General features: G+C 39.4%; 1 protein-coding gene across 1 annotated transcript in view; it reads right to left on the reverse strand.

Annotated features, from left to right (window-relative positions):
- Positions 1-24,130, reverse strand: part of LOC124796263 — a 374,071-nt gene that overhangs the window by 231,441 nt on the left and 118,500 nt on the right. The window lies entirely within an intron of this gene.

Here is a 24,130-nt window from a genome sequence, read left to right on the forward strand (position 1 = left end):
CATTAACATTGTTGATTTTACTTTTGGGATGGAGTTGATGTTCGAGGTGATTCAAAAACATCCTATCCAGGAGAGAAATAAGGACCTTTCTAGCCAGGACTACCTCAGCATCATGCAGACAATTCAAAGATATATGTGCCATGTATGGACGATCACTGTCCAGTTAAAAATTGGTACCATGATACTGTCGCATGATAGTTAACAAGATGTCCCTGACATGTAATGACAGAAGAGTTTCCTAGTCATTACCCAACTGTGACCTGAAATCATACCCAATGGCCCCCCACACTACGACAGCTCCCCATACCATGATGCCAAGCATACCAGCACTATGCCCTCCCTGAAACACTGAAAGAATGAACCTCACCCCAGATTGCCATCATATTGCCAACAATGGCCATCCAGAGTAGTGCAGAATCACAATTCATCACTGATTACAAAGCAATACCAGTCATCAGCAGCATACCCTTCCCCGTCACACCACCATTCCAAATTCAGCCATTTGTGGTGCTGTGTTAATGGCAACCTACCATGGGATGGTAATCCCACAGTCCATTTGATGCTAGTCTCTGGACAATAGTGTGGGGTGACACAGACCATCACTTCTTATCAGATGATAGGTCGTACATGTGAAGAGGTTACAATGTGTTTGGTGCACAATATGGTGATCCTCCTTTGTGGTGGTCAGACGTGGGTGACCAGAACATTGATGATGAGTATAATCACCTTCAGGTTCCTGCAATCCAACATCAAGCAATCGTCACATTGGAGTACCCCACAAATATGTGTAATGCACAATTTGACCAGCCACCCAAACAGAGGGTCACAATGAGGCCCCTTTCAAACTCTGTCAGAAGCTAAAATGCTGTCTCACATAAGTGTGCAGCATCTCTGTGTTATTCATGGTGATCATTTAACATCTGATGCTGTTCATTTTCCTTAAGCAGCCCCTAGACGGTTGACAATATTGTGCAATACTACTGACATTCTCTCTAGACTGCTCAATAATACTGTGACTTGAAATGTTGGGCAATGCAGACTTTGCTACTATGATAACTGCTCCACTTTGTTGCATGAAGAAAAAAAAGGTGAACGAAAAATTGGTCCAAGGAGCGACAAAGATCATACACAAAAACTTTGAAAAACTCAGGTTGAACATTGCTACTGGCAACTCTGTCAAAGGTCTGAAATTTGGAAGTTCGGTTTCCCTGTACCAGCATTTGAGACATAGTTATGGAAACATGCCATGCAATAATATGTGCAGTAAATGATTATTTTTAGGTACATAATGTATACACAGGATAAATATCTATTTATATTTTTATCTATAACTTTGTATTAATTAATTTTTTAAATACTTTCCTTCATGACCATTTTTCTGAGTAACACATTATATAATTCATTATTCTTAACAGTTTTGGTTTTGTATTCATCTGCTCTAACGTCCCATAATGCTAGTGATTATTTATACATTTTAATGCACTCAAAAAAAGCAAAAGAGCCTTGTTATTAAATTTATTTTCCACACAACAACAACAACAAACCTAACCTGCAAGGTGTAGCACATGAGAGTTTCAAGAATATTGCCAACACTGCCCACAGATGACAAAATATTTCCAGGTAGCGCAATGTAATTCCAAAGTTTCTGGTTTTCTCAAAATTGATGTACAGCTTATCAATCTCACCCAATCAGGCCTCGTTACAACATTAAACATGAGCAACACCAACACTCTGTGGCCCCTGTTTGATGGAGCACAAAGAATTGCAACTCATCATTTACATACCCACTGATGGTGTGCGTGCATACTCAGTTACACTGACATCAGACGATGTCTTCTAGGTGTTTCATTTTTTTTTTTTCTCTCTCTCTCTCTTTTTTTTGTTGGGCAGCATATTTTTACTCTGTGCAACTCTGTCTGGCACCATGGAAGTTGTTTGATTTTGTTCATCATGATTGATGATTTTGGAAAGCCTGCAACTGTCTCATTCATTATTTAAGTCAAGAATTGATGTCTTAACCCATGTTCCATCATCTTGTCTCTTCTTTTAGTCAATGTTTTCCACACACTGATCTCTGCATCAACTCTGCAGAGAACCTGGAAATAATACTGCAGGTTACATCCACCTTAACATTCAACCAAACATCCCAAACCTGATGCAATGCTTCAAATACCAAAAATTGGGTCATACTACCACAACGTTTAATGGCGGGGCTACGTGTGGGGATTTTGACGGCCCATCACACAGATTAGGTGAATTTGTATCTCTCGTCTAAAACATACAAACTGTTCCAGAGATCACTCTGTGTGGAGTACTTAGGAACAAAAAATTCTAGAATTGAAGGAGACAAGAAGAATCCTTACAGTGAGGCTAAAAAAGGCTTTAAAGCAATGCAGCCTCCAGAATTTGTCACCTCTTTTGCAAAAGTCCTTCGGAAACCATTCAGCAAAATGCCTCAACACAAATGCAAACTTCATAGTCGAGCTTGAATACTTGTTTGAGTCTATGCACCTGTGGAGGTAAAAGTACTCTCACACTCTTTGTCTTCCATTGGTCTAGCCCTATACACCTTGATGACCTGCCTCCAAGAAACTGTCTTGGATTTGGTGACTTACTCGCTGCAAGCTCATCTCAGACAAGCTATTAATCTGGTCTTCTCATCTAGATCTTTGACCATCAACTTTTTTCCTTTATGATTGTTCTTTCTATTGCCTCTTGCCTTCTAACAATGTGACCAAAATGTTTCTAATCATTTAGGTTGACAATATTCAAGTCTGTTCTGATACTGAGATGCCTCAAGATCAATTCATTAGTTTGATGTGCTGTCCCTGGTATTCAAAGTAATCTTCCATAGCATCACATTTCTGTAGCATCAATCCTGTGATGACCTGTCATCTTCGTCGTCCAAGTTTCTGTTGCATAGGTCATGATAGGGAAGATTAGACTGGGAAGAGACGAGCTGTGCCTTGGCAGTGATGGAGGTATCCTTCCAGATGTGAGCAAGTGTTGCTGTAGAATTTTTTACAATTGAAATGTGGTATGGGTCTCAGGCTTGCAATCTCCTGTATCACTGACAACCGAACCTAAATACTCAAAGCAACTGATGACCTCATAGCTAACAATTCTTGTGATGTCGGGTCTGTTGTCATTATGATGATCTACAATCATCATTTTGCCTTTGTGTTGTTGATTTCAAGATCATATTCTCCTCTTCATTCGGTCAACCTACACATGGTGGTCTCCTGCTCATGTATACTTTGGTGCACATTGTGTTAATAAATGATTGTACTTGTTCCTCACATGTTGTCCTAATTATTCTGTTTCAGAATGTGACCATAGCAAGCATGTTAGCAGGATATTTTCCTATAGCCATGGAATTCTGTAGCTGTGGTCACTTTCTGCTACCTTTGTGTTGGGCTCCTAATTTATTTATTTATTTATTACTTGTCATTAGCCAACATTTGTTGAAATAGACAGTTTTGGATATCGCTGAAAGTAAAGCCAGCTATTTCATTACTCTCAACTCAACTGCACTTTATACAAACATTCTCCTCAATTTTGAGGTTGTCTTGTTTATAGTGAATCTGTCCTGTAGCCAGCAGGCATTCTAGGGGCCTTTTCCAGTCAGTCTGGAAAGAAATCATTACACAGTTAAAAGGAAACCACTAAAGTAGATGGTTAACAGGGCAAACTGGACACAATACAACCAAAACGCTGTATTTGAGCAAAAAGGAAGGAGACAATGTACCATATTGCCTGAGTGATGAACCAAATTGCCAACGAATCCGCACAGGAATCTAGCAACTGTATCTAGAGAACCTGTCTGTTGGCAGGAAGAATAATGCCACTTGGCAATCAGAGCCAAGCATATAGCTCTGTGATGACAATGATGGTTTGTGGGGCACTCAACATCGTGGTCATCAGTGCCCATAAGAGTTCAAATCTTTCCATTTCCAGTCTCACCACTACCCAAATGATGATGAGATGAGGATGACGACACAAACACCCAGTCCCCAGGTGGTGAAAAATCCCCAACCTGGCCGGGAATTGAACCCAGGACCCTGTGGTCCAGAGGCAGCAATGCTAGCAACTAGACCATGAGCTGCAGACACATGGCTCTGTGAAAGTTCAAATACAGTCCATCAGCAAAAAATCTTACAGTTTTCTGGATTGTAAGGGCAACAGAATGAATGAGTGAAGAAAGGAAGAGAAACTCTTGGGAGCAATTTGTGAGTTCCATTATGCATTCCACATCAATGAAGCACATTTGGAAATCAATAAAGAGAACTGCACTCCTCTTAGAGCAATATTCAGAAATGGAGTTTTGGTGAGATCACTGAGGGATATGGCTCATGCAACAGCTAACACTAAGGTTTTGGTGACTTCACTTGAGGATATGGCTCCTGCAACAGCTGAACACTGTTTTAATGTTACTGCATCAACCAAACTCCAGAATTCCAGGAACTCCTCATAGGCGGGAAGGTTGAGCTGCTTCTTGAATAAGGCAACATTCAACCACCCGTTCTCCATGTGGGAAATGGACTCACTCTACTCACAACCAAAGAAACACCCTCCAGACCAAATAACAACCATTATGCTTGGGAGCCAAAGACACAATAATTTTGGTAAAATCTGTTGTGATGGACAGTATCCCAACTGGTATGGAGAGAGGCAATATTGATTCCATTTACAGAAAACAAGCAAGGATTGTATGAGCTTTAACAGTTATCAGAGCACTGTTCTCACCGGCTGTATTGGAAATACAGGCAAGGTCATGTCTCATGCTGTTTTACAGAATACCTGCAAGATTCTGGCTATATTATAGCCATGTTGTTTACCTATCAGCATGAGTGTCCTACCTCCAGGGGCTAGAAGCTATCCAGTGTGAGAATATCAGGCTATCAACAGCAAGATTTTGGAACAGCCTAGTTGTGTGCAGGGTGAACCACCGCTACAAACACTCCAATGTTTCTACATGAGAAGACAGGCTCTGAAAATATCAGCATTGCCTCAGACTGTGGACTTCAGCATAGTGAAACATCCAAACTCAGAGTGTATTCAGAAATCAGCCACATGCCGTAAAGCTATTTGAGATCTGTGCTAAATAATGTCTCTCACGACTCTGGATGTATCAGACATCAGGACAAGAAGACAGTTATGGAAACGAACTCCCTTGGCATCTTCAGAGCCATAATTTGACTTTAAACGTGACAAAGTGTACGAAATTTTGAACTCCAGACTATCATTAAACAACAATGGAATCTTAACAGTACAATACATTCAGTTGTTCAGCTGTATTTCTTGACAGTATCTGCAGAATTCGCCTGCAGGAACCACTAACAATTTATTATGTTAAAGTATACCAAATCCTGAATGCACCGAGAAGGCGAAAAGCCATCAAAGTAAAAATTTTCTTGTCTGCTCTGACTCTCTCAATGCATTGAAATTGTACTGTAAATGCATCCAATAGAAAAATAATTCAGTGTGTCCAAGATGCCTTACAGCAGTCCAAAAAGAAGGTAAAGAGTTAGCATTCTGATGGGTACCAAGATATGTTAGGATATGGGGAACTGAGGCAGCTAACAAAGAAGTGTGTACATGCAGACATAAGGGCAACCCTATGCTTCACTGGAGACCTATCCACCATCTTACCTGACAATAGCAACTGTGTAAAATGCATTTTAAAATTTTGTGAAGTGTCAAGCCTCCTACCTAAAGCATTGGCAAGAAGAAGTTAAAGAGTTCCAAGTGGATGGCTTGGCTCGTTTTCTGTTTAAGTAGACAGCCAGCCATACAACATGCAGTGTGTAATTAAATTGATTTTTCAAAAGACTGGAGGATTTTTAACATGTTGTTGTTGTTGTGGTCTTCAGTCCTGAGACTGGTTTGATGCAGCTCTCCATGCTACTCTATCCTGTGCAAGCATCTTCATCTCCCAGTGCCTACTGCAACCTACATCCTTCTGAATCTGCTTAGTGTATTGATCTCTTGGTCTCCCTCTACGATTTTTACCCTCCACGCTGCCCTCCAATGCTAAATTTGTGATCCCTTGATGCCTCAAAACATGTCCTACCAACCGATCCCTTCTTCTAGTCAAGTTGTGCCACAAACTTCTCTTCTCCCCAATCCTATTCAATACCTCCTCATTAGTTATGTGATCTACCCACCTTATCTTCAGCATTCTTCTGTAGCACCACATTTCGAAAGCTTCTATTCTCTTCTTGTCCAAACTGGTTATTGTCCATGTTTCACTTCCATACATGGCTACACTCCATACAAATACTTTCAGAAACGACTTCCTGACACTTAAATCTATACTCGATGTTAACAAATTTCTCTTCTTTTAACATATGTAAGGATATATTTATGCCAACAAAGCTAGACTCTCTGAGGAAATCTGCTAATGTGTGTTCTTGCATTTTGCTTGTGAGAATAGGCAGCATTCAAACCATGAGATGTGTACATTGACTGTCAACTACGCTGCTGAGTGCCCAAAATCCAACACATCATCATGATTATTTTCAGTATCCTTCTGTAACACCACCCTTCATATGCCTCGATTCTTTCTTTTCCTGATTTCTCTTAAGTCCATGATTCACTACTGCCCAAAGTTTTGTTCCAGATGCAAATTCTCATAAATTTCTTCCTCAAATTATGGCTTATGTTTGATAATAGTTGACCCCTTTTCTCCCGATTACTCATCCTTTTATTCGAAACCCTATTACCCCTAGACCAGACTCCTGGTTCCTATGTTCCTTTAAACCTACCAAAATGGGATTTGTGATTACAATGCTAACTTTCTCCCAAAGGTTCTAATTTAAAGTTCCCTGTGCATCTCTGTTATTGTTACACTTTTGTATGGACTATACCTACATGCCCTAGTAGTTAACCACATAATTACTTTGATGTCTGTTATCAGGCCTATTTGATAATGGACCAAAAACCTTTATGCAGCATTCTACAAAAGGTTGCATTAACTTTTTGTATTTGGTTTCCGAAATGAGTTTAATATGTTTGTCATGTTGCTCCATAGTATTATTCCTACATATCTGAAAATAGTATGACTGACTGCAAAAAGTTTTGCTGCTATTGTTTTAATACTGTCAGGTTCTTTCTCTTGGTTATGAGTATTATCAGGATGTGTTGTGGGTACTTTACCTAAATCATCATAGGTCTACCTTATGACCTACATAATGGCGACTTCGATATTCTTTAGTGATGGCACAGGTACTTGTCACTGAAGAACTTCCAAAACTATCATTCCAGTTACACCATCAAATGAGCTCCAGTTTTTATGTGAGTATAACTAAGTGAAACATGACACCACTAAACCATCTGACCACAGATGAGAAAAACTTTCATCAGCAGAAATAATGATGCACACTCTTTATTTCTAAGCATTTATCTTACAACAATAATCAGTGATGGCAGCCACTGTTATTCTTCTGCATCCATTATATCACTGTCAGCCTAACATGTGATTGCCTTTGTTTCTACATCTACAAGTAATCTCTGCAAACCATTGTGAGGTGCATGGCAGAGAGTACATCCCACTGCACCAGTTTTTACGGTTTCATATTGTTCCATTTACATATGGAGCACAGGAAGAATGATTGAATGCCTCTGTGCAAGCAGTAAATATTCTAATGTTATCCTCATGATCCCTATGTAAGCAGTATGTAGGGGATTGTAGTATATTTCTAGAGTTGTCATTTAAAGTTGGTTCTTGACACTTTGTTAAAAGACTTTCTCAGGGTAGTTTACGTCTATCTTCAAGAGTCTTCCAGTTCATCTCCTTCAGTATCTCTGCGACTCTCTCCCATGGATCAAACAAACCTGTGACCATTTGTGCTGCCCTTCTCGGTACATGTTCAATACCTCCTGTTAGTCCTATTTGGTATGGGTCCCACACACTTGAGCAATATTCTAGAGCCGGCCAAATGAGTGATTCGTAAGAAATCTTCTTTGTAGACTTATTGCACTTCCCCAGTATTCTACCAATAAACAGAAGTCCACCACCTGTTATACTCACAAACTTAGCCAATGTGATCGCTCCATTACATATCCCTCCAAAGTATTACACCCAGTTATTTGTTTCACTCACAAGAAATACATTAGTAAGTACAGTGGTTCAGCTGACACTGACTGGCTGACCAGTATGCGTGTGGAAAAACCATGGTCCCATGTCTAGCACCATAACGGCATGTACTGAACCATTAGGGGAAGTTTGGTGTGCCCCTGGAAGACACAGGTCCACTAAGTGGACGGAAGAAAGGCCCCAGAGAGGGCCACATATGAAGCACCTTCAATCTTCTTCAAACTTGATGTAGGAATACTTCTATTCAAACAAAAAGTAAGACATGGTTTTAAAAGGCAGATACTCTTAAAAACAACAGGCCGGACTCATCCCTGGCCACAAAGGCTGAAAGAAACAAAATTGTTCTTCTGTAAAAACATATTTTATAATAGAGAGATTAATCATAAAATTATTACATAATGTGCTCCAAATGAGTATAAGTGTGGACTACTGGTGTGACTCAGAAAAGTAGCTTAATTACGAATATTAAGGAAACTGACATATCTGACATCACATTCTGCTAAAAAGTTATAAATAGAGGTAGTGTCCCTTGTTCTCAGCAGATCCAGACAGGTGTTGACTGAGGTCTGACCATGTAGCTGGTGGCAGCTCAATCTGAGTGGCACATTAAGCTTTGTTGCTAGTTCATCTGATGCTTGCAATGTGTAACTATGTAGACTTACATAAGAAGTGACTCTGGTACTGAAAAATTATATTTTTAACTGTAACAATAACTACAGATTTAGATAGGGTTAGGTCAGAGGAACAAAGCTTATGCCATGCTATTACGTCATGTTTCACATTGTACTGGTAAGCAGAGCAGCTCTTATTATCTTGCAGTGCGTATACTCAAGTTTTGTGGTAGATAATCACAGATGGCATTCTGGTCACAATTGTGTGTGGAAATTTAACACTAGCGGAAAATATTATGGGTTGACATGCTAAGCTGTACAAGAACTTTCCTGAAGTTTCTCTTGAAGTCCTAAGTGGTAACATATTTTGGCTGCTGTTCCCCAGGGGCCGATAGTTCATCAAACTTACATTGGGAAATACGATTACTTCACATTGGTCGCTTCTCGGAAGGTTCAGTGAATTCTGGTCTGATGTACATTTATCTTTGATTTGCAACTGATACTGATGTACACCAACTTAATTGGAGGACAAAAGACCTCAACTATTTAATCTGTTGGATACTTACACACCTGCCTATCAACCTCTTCCCAGACCTGTCATTTAATTCAAAGATTGTGTATGTGCCACTAATTGGGCACAACTGTGTCAAAATGAGTGCAGACCAGGTAAGGCAGGTGAGATTTAACAGGTCTGTGTGTTGCTGGTATGGATAAAGTGGCAGGAATCATCAAGTGGGGCCATTGTAGTGCTAGATTGCACGCACCTGTTATTCCTCCAGTTATGACTGCAGAGAGCTCTTTTCCAGAGTGATGTTGCACATTTTTGTCCTTTTCACTGACCTTGTAAAAACTGGCGCATAAACATTAATGGATGAGGTGAATTAGGTTACACTCTGGCTAAAAACCCTGGGTGAACTGCTGAACAAACAAACTGATTTTGCACATAGTAATTATTATGGAATCTTTAAAGACATGTTCTTGCCTTAATCAACACACCATGTTCAGATGGAACAGAACACTTTACCCCACATTTGCTGCATCTGCCAACTGTGCAGTGATAGCATCAAGTTTGACATGACAGCACAAACCTAACTGCGGCACTACTTTCAGCATGGCATTTATGTAGCTCCATTTATGCTGGTGTAATAGAAATGAGACTGAATACATTCTTAAAGTTTTTAACTGTTTCTCTTTAGTAAAATATGATTGTCAAATTAAACTAAAATATGATTGTCAATTGAAGAATTCATCTCCAATGTTTTATATTTAATGCTTTGTATGTTTTAAGCATAAATTTTTTACTTATCTCCTTTCCCACCCCCTGCCCCCTCCGTCAAGCCTCCCATCTGTGTGTACCTTTCAGCCTACCCTCCCCCCATCATGTGCCTGTAACCTCCCACAAGCAGCACTTTACTGTCCCCCATCCATACCCTGCTCTCTCGTCCCCCACCCAGAGTGATTCTCCCTTCATGCACTGTTACTCACAGTCTGGCCTCGATAGCCAGAGACAGCAATCATGTTCCTCCCACCATGCGCTGTTGTTTGTAGTCTGGCCTTGGTGGACAGAAAAAGTGATTTTGTGTGTGTGTGTTTTTTGTCTAATTCAGAAGAAGGCTTTTCGATGAAAGCTTACTTGTTCAGCAGTCTTACTGTTGTGCCTGTTTGCATGTTCCATCCTGGATATTCCATTGTTTAACTATTTAAAGATTGTATTTATAATTAAATTAGTACATGCAGAGGACACTCATTAACAATAATACAGGCTTACACCAATCAGATTCGTTACAAAATTTTAATATAAAGTGGAAGCTTACTAGTCTGGCTTTAGTATATGACAGTGAACCTTTGTTCCATTAAGGCAGGTTACTCTGTAACTATGAGAAACAGTATGTATTATATTCAGACTGATTTTTTTTTAGTTCTGTAAGACTGTAAACACAGGATTAGAACACAGATCTGAAGATGGGCAACAGTACGTGAAGCTATCCAGTATGAAATAATAAAAAATATGGACTGAGATATAGAAAATGTCTCTCATTATCTTTTTCCCTCCTTGTCTCCCCTCCCCCCGTAAAGTTTCCAGCCATTGCTCGCAGAGTTAAGAGTATATATTTACAATACTTGCATTATTTATATTTATATTTATATGTAACATGTTTTTATTGCCTAGACTATAGAAATGTTCAAAGCTGTGGAATATCCATACATTACAATAATACAAGCCTAAAGCTGGTTATTGTTGATAATTTTTTTGTTAGACTTTTGAAGCAAGGAGAAGCAAAGAGTGTTTCCTTCCATTCTTCACAAATAAAGGTTTGTTCGAACAGCAGACAGCAGAACGTTAAATGTGGTGAGAGGCCACCTATATCAATGCCACCAAACTGGCACAAAAGTTTACTACAGCTTACAAATAAACAAACAAGAATTACAAAACCTCCACAACAGTCAAGTTGCACCATAGGTACATCAAGATCAGTGCATGACTCCAGTTTTAGAATGCTCTAACAGTATACTGATATCACAGCATTAACAATATTTTCTGATTTTTTTATAGCAAAATATTAGCAAAGTTGCATAAAAAGATAATGAAATTATAACTTTTGTTTTTGATGGTAACAATCATACAGACTCACACTTGAAGGACACAGCAACATGCATTGCTGGTGTAGAGAAGCAACTGAGTGAGAGTCAAAAACAAGTAAGTTGCCACGTCTGAATGGAATCACAATTCAATTTACAGAGAGTGCTCTGGTCAATTGGCCCCCTACTTAGCTTGCTTTCATTGAAAATATTTCGCCCAGTGCAAAGTCCCAAGCAACTAGAGAAAATTCTAAAAGACTCCTCAGTTTATAAGTAAGGTAAAAGAATATGTTCATGAATTCTACAGCAAACTGATGTTAAGGATATTGGCTTTTAATTTTGCAGGACCATTTTCAGTTCGAATATAATAGATTTCTTTGAGACAGAAGATTTTCTGTCCACAAATCAGCACAGATTTAGAAAGTATCGCTTGTGCAAAACTCCGCTTGCTCTTTCCTCACACGATATCCTGAGAACCATGGCAACAGTCAGATTCCATATTCTTAGATTTATGTGAAGCATTTGAGACAGTGCCTCACAGCAGACTGTTAATGAAGGTAGGAGCAGTTGGAATAGTTTCCCCAGACATGTGAGTGGCTCGAAGATTTCTTAAGCAACAGAACCCAGAGCACTGTCCTTGACAGTGGGTATTAAGAAACAAGGGTATTGTCAAGAGTGCCCCTGGGAAGTGTGATACAGCCGTTCTTATTCTCTATCTACATAACTGACCTGATTGACAGCAGCAATCTACAGCTGTTTGCTTATGATGCTGTGGTATATGGGAAGGTGTTGTCATTAAGTGACTATAGGAAGATAAACGATTAAGTTAATGCAGATGAGTAGGAAGAACAATCCAATAATGTTCGAATACAGCACTAGTAGTGTACTGCTTGAAATAGTCATACTGACTCTCATCTGTAAAGGAGGCTGCATACAGAACATTAGTGTGACCCATTTTTAAATTCTGCTAGAGTGTTTGACAACCCCACCAGGTTGGCTTAAAGGAAGACATTGAAGCAATCGAGGTAGGCTGCTAGATTTGTTATCAGTAAGTTCAATCAACATGCGAGTATTATGGAGATACTTCAATTACCAATGTGGGAATCCCTGGAGAGAAGGCAACATTCTTTCTGGGGAATACTATTGAGAAAATTTAGAGAACTGGGATTTGAAGCTGACTGCAGAACAATTCTACTGCCACCAACATATATTTCACATAAGGACCAAGAAGCTAAGATAAGAAAAATTAGCACTCATCCGAAGGCATGTAGGCAGTCTTTTTCCTCTCCCTCTCTTTCCAAGTGGAACAGGAAAGGAATGACTATTAGTAGCAGAAAGTACCCTCCACCACATACTATACAGTGGCCTGTGGAGTATGTATGTATTTATATGTAGAACTTTGTATATAAAGGGCCAGAGTTTCTTTTTAAGCCTTGCATGGTAAAATATGGATTCAGAGCTCTACTATTACTTTTTCACAACAATTTCAGCAACAGGAAATTTTTTGAAGCCAAAGTGACACAAACTAAGTGTAAATAAATCTTTCACTCTACAAAGAATTCAAAGGGACTGTACAGCAATCTCATTCCCCTACCAACTTGCCACTGCAGCCACCAACAGAAGAGTAATAGAACAGTAATAGAACAATGCTTCATGACAGTGTTACGCATGTAAGGTGATCAGTCACATTCACGTATTGTCCATCACTTGTCACAGTTCCACTGAGATGACATCCGATGAATTGTACCTTTGTAACACTCGATGTAAGGACACACATACGCTAAAATACACACGTAATCCTGTGCCATCTAATTCTTACTGCAACAGAGCTGGTAAAGACAAGGTGCAGAGTTGAAACAATGTAAGAAATGCTGAAATAATGGTGAAATAAGCATAATATGTATTTAGCTCATCGTGTTGGTCAAAGAGTTGGAATGCAATCTGCATGCTGCTATGTGTGATTTGAACCTCCCCTTGTGATATATTTTTTATTTTACTTTTTACCACTGAAATGTGTTGCGACTAGAAATTACAAGTTAGCACAGCACAGAGATTAAAGTTAACCTTAAGACATTTATGACCCTAACCACTTAAAACGTAATTCCACACTGTTCGACTTCAGTGACCATCTGCATTCTGCGAAGAAGGGAGTCTCTGATGTGGGCAGTAAATTTCTTATTTTCTGTCACATTTCCCCATGCAGTTTGGGTAATATTTTGGGCTCTTGGCATAGCGTCAGGCCACCTTTCTTGCATCATCTAATTTGTTCCTGACTATTCATTTCTGATTTAGGTGAAGATTGGCACAGGAGGAAACCAGTAGAGAAGAATAATCTTGTTCTCTTTAGTAACGCACATAGACACTTAGTGAATGAGACATGAGTTGTTGATTTATTTAGGTTCAAAATAGGCCTCTTGTGGAAGAAGAGTACTGTCACATTTTTCAAAGTATCTTTTCTGCTCCTAAATCAAACCCTTTCCTTTCCTGTTCTGATGAAGGCTGTGGCTGAAATCTGATGTGTAAATGTCTTAACTGTGCCTGTCTGCAACTTCATGTGTCATCTTTATGGTAAGTAGCAATCTGTCTCTTTCTACATTGTTGTTTCTTTTTCATAATATACATACAAAATACTTTGGAAGTAATTTTCATAATTGTCAACAGGAGTAGATTAGCACTGATTAGTGTACATTACGAGAGCAGCCTGCTGAGTCTAAACATGCCTATTAAGAACTTGACTTGTTTCCATCCTTGAAGTTCCTCCTTCATGATAGGAATCTCAAACCAGTTTGCGTGAATGAATGAATGAATGGCGACTTCCATCCACAAACTGAATAATACAGTAGTATTTTTCAATTGCTCTGTTTTCAGTAATAGATTTTGTTGTAATGTGTTAGCCACTTTTCACTATTCTGGGCCAAGGTCAAAAGACGCCAAAGTTCTCGTCCTGTACACTTACTGGATTCTACAGTTTCCCAATACCAAGGTATTCATGCTGCGCACACAGGAACTTCATCTTCATACCGTGTTGTAACCTCCAATGCCAACAGATTCCCTACTTGCTCAGGCACAAATAGTCTACTGACAATGAGGCATGGTTTGGATTAAAAGTGAGAGGATTTAGGTATATGATCTTGCATCCTGAACAACTAGTTATGCTAGAATAAATGATGACTTAGACACACATTTAATTCACCACAGCCAGTACATACAGGATAAAATCTAGTGTGCTTGCTATTCTAGAGGCGCATCCAGAATGTAAGTTTCCCTATTTTTTAAAAAACATAGGCAACATAACTACACGAAAAACTTTATTGGCAACAGGTGCAGCAATGTTTACACTATTTTTCAACACACTCACCAAAAGAATTGAGACACTTGTCATATCATAGTATCAACTTTTGTATACCTGTGTCATAAAAGTCTGCTGTCTGTGAATGTCAAAATGCTGGCCGGAGGACAGGAATTTCTTGAAGTGCAAGAAAAGACAGAAATGACTGGGAGCAAGATCAAGACTATATGCTGGATGATCAAACAGCTCCCAGCCGAACTTCTGTGCTCCGAGTCATATGAGGATGAGCGCTGTCAGGGAGCAGCACAACACTTGCAGTAAACATTCCATGTCTCTCGTTCTGAATGGCATGTAGCAGTTTCCGCACTGTTTCACAGTAACAGTCAGTGTTCACTGTTCACATCTCAGCAGGAGCTCAATATGCAGAATGCCCTTCCTATCCCAGAACATCATGCACATGACTTTCTGCACTGACACAGTCTGTTTGAATTTCATTTTGACCAGAGATCCACTGTGACACCAATGCATTGACTGCTGCTTGGTTTCCGGTGTCAAGTGAGAAATCCACGTCTCATCATCTGCAGAAATGTCTGTGCTGCTCCAAACCGTTTCATTTTGTGCTGGGTTGTCAGGTTTTTTGGCACCCACCCGGCACACAACTGCTTGAACAGCAGGTGCCTACTGACAATTTCATGCAACAAGGATCATGATATCTGCAGAAAAGGGTTGCTGAGCTCTGCAATTGTGAAACGACAGTTTTTCAGGATGCGCTGTCACACGAGCTCAACCAGGTGATCATCGATGAGGGACGGTCGCCCACTTCACTCTCCATCGTGGACACTTTGACAACCTTCCGAAAAAGGGCTGCATCAGCGATGCACCATCCATTTGCTCATGATGTTCTACACATAGACCTGATGGAACTGATGGTGAATTTCAATGGGCACTACGTTTTGTGCATTAAGGAACTTTATCACTGACAAAACCTTTCAGGGGCGGCGATGGGAGATGCCATTTCGGGCACTGCTGCTGCAGCATTGGCACCAGGTGGGACCTGTCCGGCCAGCAATTGATTGACACATCACAGATCTGTTGTGCATGCATAGTTTTCCCAGCTAAATATGTCTCCTTTAAAGATACGTCTCCTTTAAAGGAAACAACATTGGGAAACTTACTTTTTGGACATGCCTCGTACAAGAAAGCCATCTAGAGTATGATTTCGAATTAGATTAGATGACTGCAAAGGAAAATATTTTTGTACCACCACATTTGTCCACATGGACCTCTTTTGCAAGAATAAAAATTCTGAAGTTGGTATCCTGACACACACTACACCTCCTGCTCTACAGCAAGGGAGGTTTGTAGAGACATTCTCTCTCACACACTGTGTAAAAGGCCTCATGTAGCAACCTTTCTATATGCACACTACTCATAGCAACAAACGCTTATTTCCAATACAACAATTTCTTATGGTATTCATACTAAATTATTATTATTATTATTATTATTATTATTATTATTATTATTCAAGGCTGTTAAAAATGACCCCAAATTAACTAAATTTCGTTACACGAAATATAAATTTGATATGAGTATTCTACAGACAGAAACAGGAAGTTTTGATGTTTACAAGCACAGGTTATAAATATTTTTTGTGTGTCCATCCTTGTGGCTGGAGGTATAGGGGACTACAGCCATTCACCACTACTGTAAGAAAATGAAACACCTACATCCATCCTTAAGATGTCTTTTATTGTATAGCTACCAGCTTTCGCACTTCAATGGACCATCTTCAGGCCTTAGTTGATGGTGAAGGTGTTATCACGATCCATATATACTATGTGTCAGTGGCCAATACAACCAGTTTACGAAGACTATCTGTAACTGCAATGTCATCTCTCCAACCATCAACTGTCAAACAGTTGATGGTTGGAGAGATGACATCACAATTACAGATAGTATGCGTAAATCAGTTATGTTGGTCACTGATGCATTGCATGCTGCTGTATGATGCTGTCAAACAGTTGATGATTGGAGAGACAACATCACAGTTACAGATAGTCTATGTAAACTGGGTAGGTTGGCCACTGATGCATCGTACACACGGATCGTGTTAACCCCTTCAGTATCAACTAAGGCCTGAAGATGATACACTGAAGTGCAGAAACTGGTAGCTACACAATAAATGACATCTTAAGGATGCCTGAAGGTGTTTAATTTTCCTACAACAGGTTATAAACATTCAATATGCTCATCTACAGCTCAAAAAACATTTAAGTGGGAACTAAACTTGTTTCACATGTGAAGAATTGTCTCTTGTGTTACCGAATGCACCACAGCAGTGATAACATCCGCAGTTCAGTCAGAGAAGTTGATAAAAGAGGAACCTAAGCTGTCTCTTTTACAAAGTTTCACAGGAGTGTCAGAGGGCATGAGATCAGGAGATTGCAGTTGGTAGAACCTAAGAGCCAAGGCATAGTTACTATGACAACATGCAGACTCGCTGCTACAAATCACGCATTTTTCTTTCCATGTCACCACAAAAAATTCAACATGCTTTTCTTTCGCATTTTCAACAAGAGCTTTCACAAGTAGCAAATGGTAGGGCTTGTACAGCAAGCAGCATCTCAAACTGCACCAAACAGTTGGCTGAGGTATTTTTAGTCCTCAATGGGCTAACTTACCTGGACTAGGTATGCATAAAACTTCCTTTAATCTATCTCATGTCTCCATCTGACACATGTGGTCAGCCTGTTTTTCATCCTTTGCAGAAACATCCAATGTGTTGCTACTGATTAAACCAATGGTTATGCTTTGCCTAGTTGGTGGTTCAATGCTGAATCAGAGGAAAAAATGCTCTCTGCTTGGAATTGTTGATCAATTCCTCTCAACTCAATAACACAGTAAATCTTAATGTTGCATGTTAGCCTTCTTACTCAAAACTGACATGAACTGACTGGCTTTTGACACAAGCACTCCAGCAGCTGTTTACGCAACATCAGTGCTCTTGCAGTGGCAATTGAAATTTGAATCATTTCCTTTCCAACTTCGCTTAGTTTTTCATGTCCAATTTATGTTTAATGGAATAAAAATAAACTAAATTGGGGCTCTTGCTTTTGTTGTAGTTGTGGTCTTCAGGATAAATACTGGTCTGATGTTCTACACACCACTCTATCCAGCGGAAGCTGCTTTATCGCCAAATAACTACTACAACCTGCAGCCATTTGGCCCCGCTTACTGTATTTGTCTATTGGTCTCTCTCAACAATTTTTACCTCTCCTACTCCCCCCCCCCCACCCCCACCCCAGACCGCCCATGAATCATGGACCTTGCCGTTGCTGGGAAGGCTTGGGTGCCTCAACGACACAGATAGCCGTACCGTAGGTGCAACCACAATGGAGGGGTTTCCGTTGAGAGGCCAGACAAACGTGTGGTTCCTGAAGAGGGGTAGCAGCCTTTACAGTGGTTGCAGGGGCAACAGTCTGGATGATTGACTGATCTGGCCTTGTAACACTAACCAAAACGGCCTTGCTGTGCTGGTACTGCGAACGGCTGAAAGCAAGGGGAAACTACAGCCGTAATTTTTCCTGAGGGCATGCAGCTTTACTGTATGATTAAATGATGATGGCGTCCTCTTGGATAAAATATTCCGGAGGCAAAATAGTTCCCCATTCGGATCTCCGGGTGGGGACTACTCAGGAGAACGTCGTTATCAGGAGAAAGAAAACTGGCATTCTACGGGTCAGAGTGTGGAATGTCAGATCCCTTAATCGGGCAGGTAGGTTAGAAAATTTAAAAAGGGAAATGGATAGGTTAAAGTTAGATATAGTGGGAATTAGTGAAGTTTGGTGGCAGGAGGAACAAGACTTTTGGTCAGGTGACTACAGGGTTATAAACACAAAGTCAAATAGGGGTAATGCAGGAGTAGCTTTAATAATGAATAAATAAAATAGGAGTGCGGGTAAGCTACTACAAACAGCATAGTGAACGCATTATTGTGGCCAAGACAGACACGAAGCCCACGCCTACTACAGAAGTACAAGTTTATATGCCAACTAGCTCTGCAGAGGATAAAGAAATTGATGAAATTTATGATGTGATAAAAGGAATTATTCAGGTAGTGAAGGGAGACGAAAATTTAATAGTCATGGGTGACTGGAATTTGACAGTAGGTAAAGGAAGAGAAGGAAACGTAGTAGGTGAATATAGATTGGGGCTAAGGAACGAAAGAGGAAGCCGCCTGGTAGAATTTTGCACAGAGCATAACTTAATCATAGCTAACATTTGGTTTAAGAATCATGAAAGAAGGTTGTATACATGGAAGAACCCTGGAGATACTAAAAGGTTTCAGATAGATTATATAAGGGTAAGACAGAGATTTAGGAACCTGGATTTAAATTTTAAGACATTTCCAGGGGCAGATGTGGACTCTGACCACAATCTATTGGTTATGAACTGTAGATTAAAACTGAAGAAACTGCAAAAAGGTGGGAATTTAAGGAGATGGGACCTGGATAAACTGAAAGAACCAGAGGTTGTACAGAGTTTCAGGCAGAGCATAAGGGAACAATTGACAGGAATGGGGGAAAGAAATACAGTAGAAGAAGAAGAATGGGTAGCTTTGAGGAATGAAATAGTAAAGGCACCAGAGGACAAGTAGGTAAAAAGATGAAGACTAGTAGAAATCCTTGGGTAACAGAAGAGATACTGTATTTAATTGATGAAAGGAAAAAATACAAAAATGCAGTAAGTGAAGCAGGCAAAAAGGAATACAAACATCTCAAAAATGAGATCGACAGGTAGTGCAAAATGGCTAAGCAGGGATGGCTAGAGGACAAATGTAAGGATGTAGAGGCTTATCTCACGAGGAGTCAGATAGATACTGCCCAAAGGGAAATTAAAGAGAAATTTGGTGAAAAGAGAACCACTTTTACGTATACCAAGAGCTCAGATGGAAACCCAGTTCTAAGCAAAGAAGGGAAACCAGAAAGGTGGAAGGAGTATATAGAGGGTCTATACAAGGGTGATGTACTTGAGGACAATATTATGGAAATGGAAGAGGATGCAGGTGAAGATGAAATGGGAGATACGACACTGCGTGAAGAGTTTGACAGAGCACTGAAAGAGCCCGGGAGTAGACAACATTCCATTGGAACTACTGACGGCCTTGGGAGAGCCAGTCCTGACAAAACTCTACCATCTGGTGAGCAAGATGTATGAGACAGGCGAAATTCCCTCAGAGTTCAAAAAGAATATAATAATTCCAATCCCAAAGAAAGCAGGTGTTGACCGATGTGAAAATTACCGAACTATCAGTTTAATAAGCCACGGCTGCAAAATACTAACGCGAATTCTTTACAGATGAATGGAAAAACTGGTAGAAGCCGACCTCGGGCAAGATGAATTTGGATCCCGTAGAAATATTGGAACACGTGAGGCAATGCTGACCCTACAACTTATCTTAGAAGAAAAATTAAGGAAAGGCAAACCTAGGTTTCTAGCATTTGTAGTCTTAGAGAAAGCTTTTGACAATGTTGACTGGAATACTCTCTTTCAAATTCTGAAGGTGGCAGGGAGCAAAAGGCTATTTACAATTTGTCCAGAAACCAGATGGCAGTTACAAGAGTCGAGGGACACAAAAGGGAAGCAGTGGTTGGGAAGGGAGTGAGACAGGGTTGTAGCCTCTCCCCGATGCTATTCGATCTGTATTTTGAGCAAGCAGTAAAGGAAACAAAAGAAAAGTTTGGAGTAAGAATTAAAATCCTGGAGAAGAAATAAAAACTTTGAGGTTAGCCGATGATATTGTAATTCTGTCAGAAACAGCAAAGGACTTGGAAGAGCAGTTGAACGGAATGGACAGTGTCTTGAAAGGAGGGTATAAGATGAACATCAACAAAAGCAAAATAAGGATAATGGAATGTAGTCGAATTAAATCGGGTGATGCTGAGGGAATTAGATTAGGAAATGAGACGCTTAAAGTAGTAAACGAGTTTTGCTATTTGGGGAGCAAAATAACTGTGATGGTCAAAGTAATAGAGGATATAAAAAGTAGACTGGCAATGGCAAGGAAAGCGGTTCTGAAGAAGAGAAATTTGTTAACATCGAGTGTAGATTTGAGTGTCAGGAAGTTGTTTCTGAAAGTATTTGTATGGAGTGTAGCCATGTATCTTTTTAGACTTGTCCAAGGCCTTTGATACAGTTGACCACAAAATCTTACTTCATAAATTAGGGCAAATAGGAATAAGAGGTGTGACAAAGAAGTGGTTCAAATCATACTTGGAAAACAGAGTTCAACGAGTTGAGATATCACAAGTTTCAAACAATTCCCTTATAAAACACCTGTCTGACCCAGAAAATGTGAATATAGGCGTCCCACAGGGAAGTGTATTAGGCCCAATATTGTTTCTTATATACATTAACGACTTCCCACAAAGTATCAGACATGGCGAAAAAATACTTTTTGCTGATGATAGCAACATAGTAATAACAGGTGAAAATCCAACACAACTGTCAGAAAGAGCAAACGAGGCTCTCAATGATGTCCACAACTGGTCATTAAAAAATAAAGTAACCCTAAATGTAAAGAAAACTAACTATATTAACTTCCAATTGAACAAAAAACACAATGCCACTAGAATAAAAGTTAATAATAATGAATTAGAATGTGTAACAAGTACCAAATTCTTAGGGATGAATGTAGACAGCCAACTGAAATGGACAAACCATGTCAACATTTTGGGAAAGAAATTATCCACAGCATGCTATGCTCTTAGAATCCTTGCACCGGTATGCAATAATACCTGTCTTAAAATAACATATTACGGATATCTACACTCAGTCCTCAGCTATGGGATCATGTTTTGGGGAACAAGTGCCAGTAACATACAAACTGTGTTCAAAGTACAAAAAAGAGCCATAAGGATAATAACAAATAGCAACAACAGGGCCCACTGTCTAGAATTATTTAGAAAGCTAGGAATTCTAACTGTTTCTTGTGAGTATATCTTTCAGAACATAATGTTCATTAAGAAAAATCTTAACATGTACAACACAAACAGCCTAATACATGACCATGAAACAAGAGCTTGTCACCACATCCATCTAGATAGAAAGAACAAGGCAAAGACACAAAAAAGTATATTTTACAATGGGATAAAACTGTACAACAAAGTACCACAAGAAATTAAAGAAATAAATGAGCCCCTCACTTTCAGACAAAAGCTTAAAACCTTTTTAGTAAGTAAAAGTTTTTATACTGTAAAAGAATATTTAACATAGATGTAGATTATTAGCAACATATGACATTATCACCAAAATATTATGTAAATCATAAATATGTGTATGACTAGTTATAAAAACTACACAAAATATGAGAAACCTGTTTAATTGTAAATGTAAATGTGTGCTCATGTTTTGTAATCTGACGACATCCATACAATATTTATTGTTCCACGGATGAATAAATAAATAAATAAATAAAAACGTGGAAAATAAATAGTTTAGACAAGAAGAGAATAGATGCTTCCGAAATGTGGTGCTACAGAAGAATGCTGAAGATTAGATAGGTATATCACATAACTAATGAGGAGCTATTGAACAGAATTGGGGAGAAGACAAATTTGTGGCACAACTTGACTAGAGGAAGGAATCGCTTGGTAGGACATATTCTGAGGCATCAAGGGATCACCAATTTAGTATTGGAGGGCAGTGTGGAGGGTAAAAATCGTAGAGGGAGACCAAGAGATGAATACACTAAACAGATTCAGAAGGATGTAGGTTGCAGTAGGTACTGGGAGATGAAGAAGCTTTCACAGGCTAGAGTAAGCAAGGAGAGGTGCATCAAACCAGTCTCTGGACTGAAGACCACAACAACAACAACAACAACAACAACAACAACAACATGTCACGAATTTCTTTTTTTCTCAATTCTGTTCAGTACTAATTCATTAGTTACATGACCAACTCATCAAATCTTCACTATTCTACTGTAGCACCACATTTCAAAAGCGTCTATTCTCTTCTTGTCTGAATTAGTTACCATCCACGACTCATTTCCATACAAGGCAGGAATGGCGACAAATACCATCAGAAAAGAATTTCTAACACTTAAATTTCTATTCGCTGTTAACAAATTTCTCTTCTCCAGAAACACATTCATTGCCATTGCCTCTGCTTTCGCTATTACCAGTTATTCCATTACCCTTGTTTTGCTTTTGTTGATATTCATCTTCTATCCTCCCTTCCGGGCACTGTCCATTTCTTCAACTGCCCTGTTTCTCACAGAATTATAATGTCATCAGCAAATTTAAAAGTTTTCATTTCTGATCCCTGAATTTTAATTCCTTCTCCAAATTCTTCTTTGGTGTTCTTCAATGCTTACAGACTGAACAACATTGGGGATATGCTTCAACCCTGCCTCACTCCCTACTCAACTTCTGCTTCCCTCTCAGGCCCTTGGGGCTATATTTTTAAATAACTCTGTTTTCTTATCATTGTGAAACAATAATATGAAAATTACAATGAGGCAATCTACGATCATCAATAATTTATTCTTCCTTTACTTTCCGGAAGTCAGTGGCACTGCCTCATATCAGTAGACTACAGGTAGTAAATGCTGCTACTGGAACTGCTGAATGCTATCAGTTTTATCATCTTGGTCACAAGAATTGCCCCTCTTTGATTTCTCTCAAAGGCATCTACCCTCAGAAACAATTTGCACAATTTGAGGGGAAATGAAACTGTCCACTGACCAATTCTTCAGACTAATAAGAGCCAATCACTAATTCAACAATGAACTTTCAGAATTTTTAAGTCCAGCAACCTAAAAAAACTCCTAGGTCACATTGCAAGTGACATCAAAGCAAAGAACTGTGCGATGGATAAAGACAGCACAGTGTGCAGAGTGTGGGAGTGATCACTTCCTAGTACAATGCCGGCTACAAGTACAACCCATAATCAGAGTCAGAAACAATCCCAAGAAAGTAGTACGCTACAACATCAATTGCTCAAAGATTCTACAAATAGACAGAAACTTCAGTCCAGCTCAGCAATTGGTTTGAAATTCTGCAGGAAGAATATGCACAAAAGAACCCAGAAGAAGTGTGCAAAAAGGTCGAGGATGCTGTAAATGAGGTGGCAAATGCAGTCATCAAGTAGCGGATCAGAAGCAAGATGATTTGGTTTGGAGATGAATGTATTAACACATTTTCCAAGAGAAAAAAAAAAAAAGCCAAGGAGAGCTGGCTATGAGGCAGAAATTCTGCAAAAGGGAATGCACAGTTTGAAGATGTACACAGAACTACTCAAGTAACCCTGAGGAGAGCAAAGGAATGATAGAGGAGACTCAACAAGATTGCTCAGGAAAAGAGGTGCTAAAGAGGTGTCATAAGCTAACTTCTTTAAGAAGGGGTACCAGAGCCAATTCCTCAAGGACAATAATGAAATCTTATACACCGATGAGTTCGACACTGATGAGAGATGAAAACAATGATTCAAGGAGCTCCTCAACTGTGAGGAACATAAAGATCTTTTTGAATTTCAGTCTCTTGAATT

Source organism: Schistocerca piceifrons, chromosome 4 (genome assembly GCF_021461385.2).
Source record: "Schistocerca piceifrons isolate TAMUIC-IGC-003096 chromosome 4, iqSchPice1.1, whole genome shotgun sequence".
Classification (NCBI taxonomy): Eukaryota; Metazoa; Arthropoda; class Insecta; order Orthoptera; family Acrididae; genus Schistocerca; species Schistocerca piceifrons.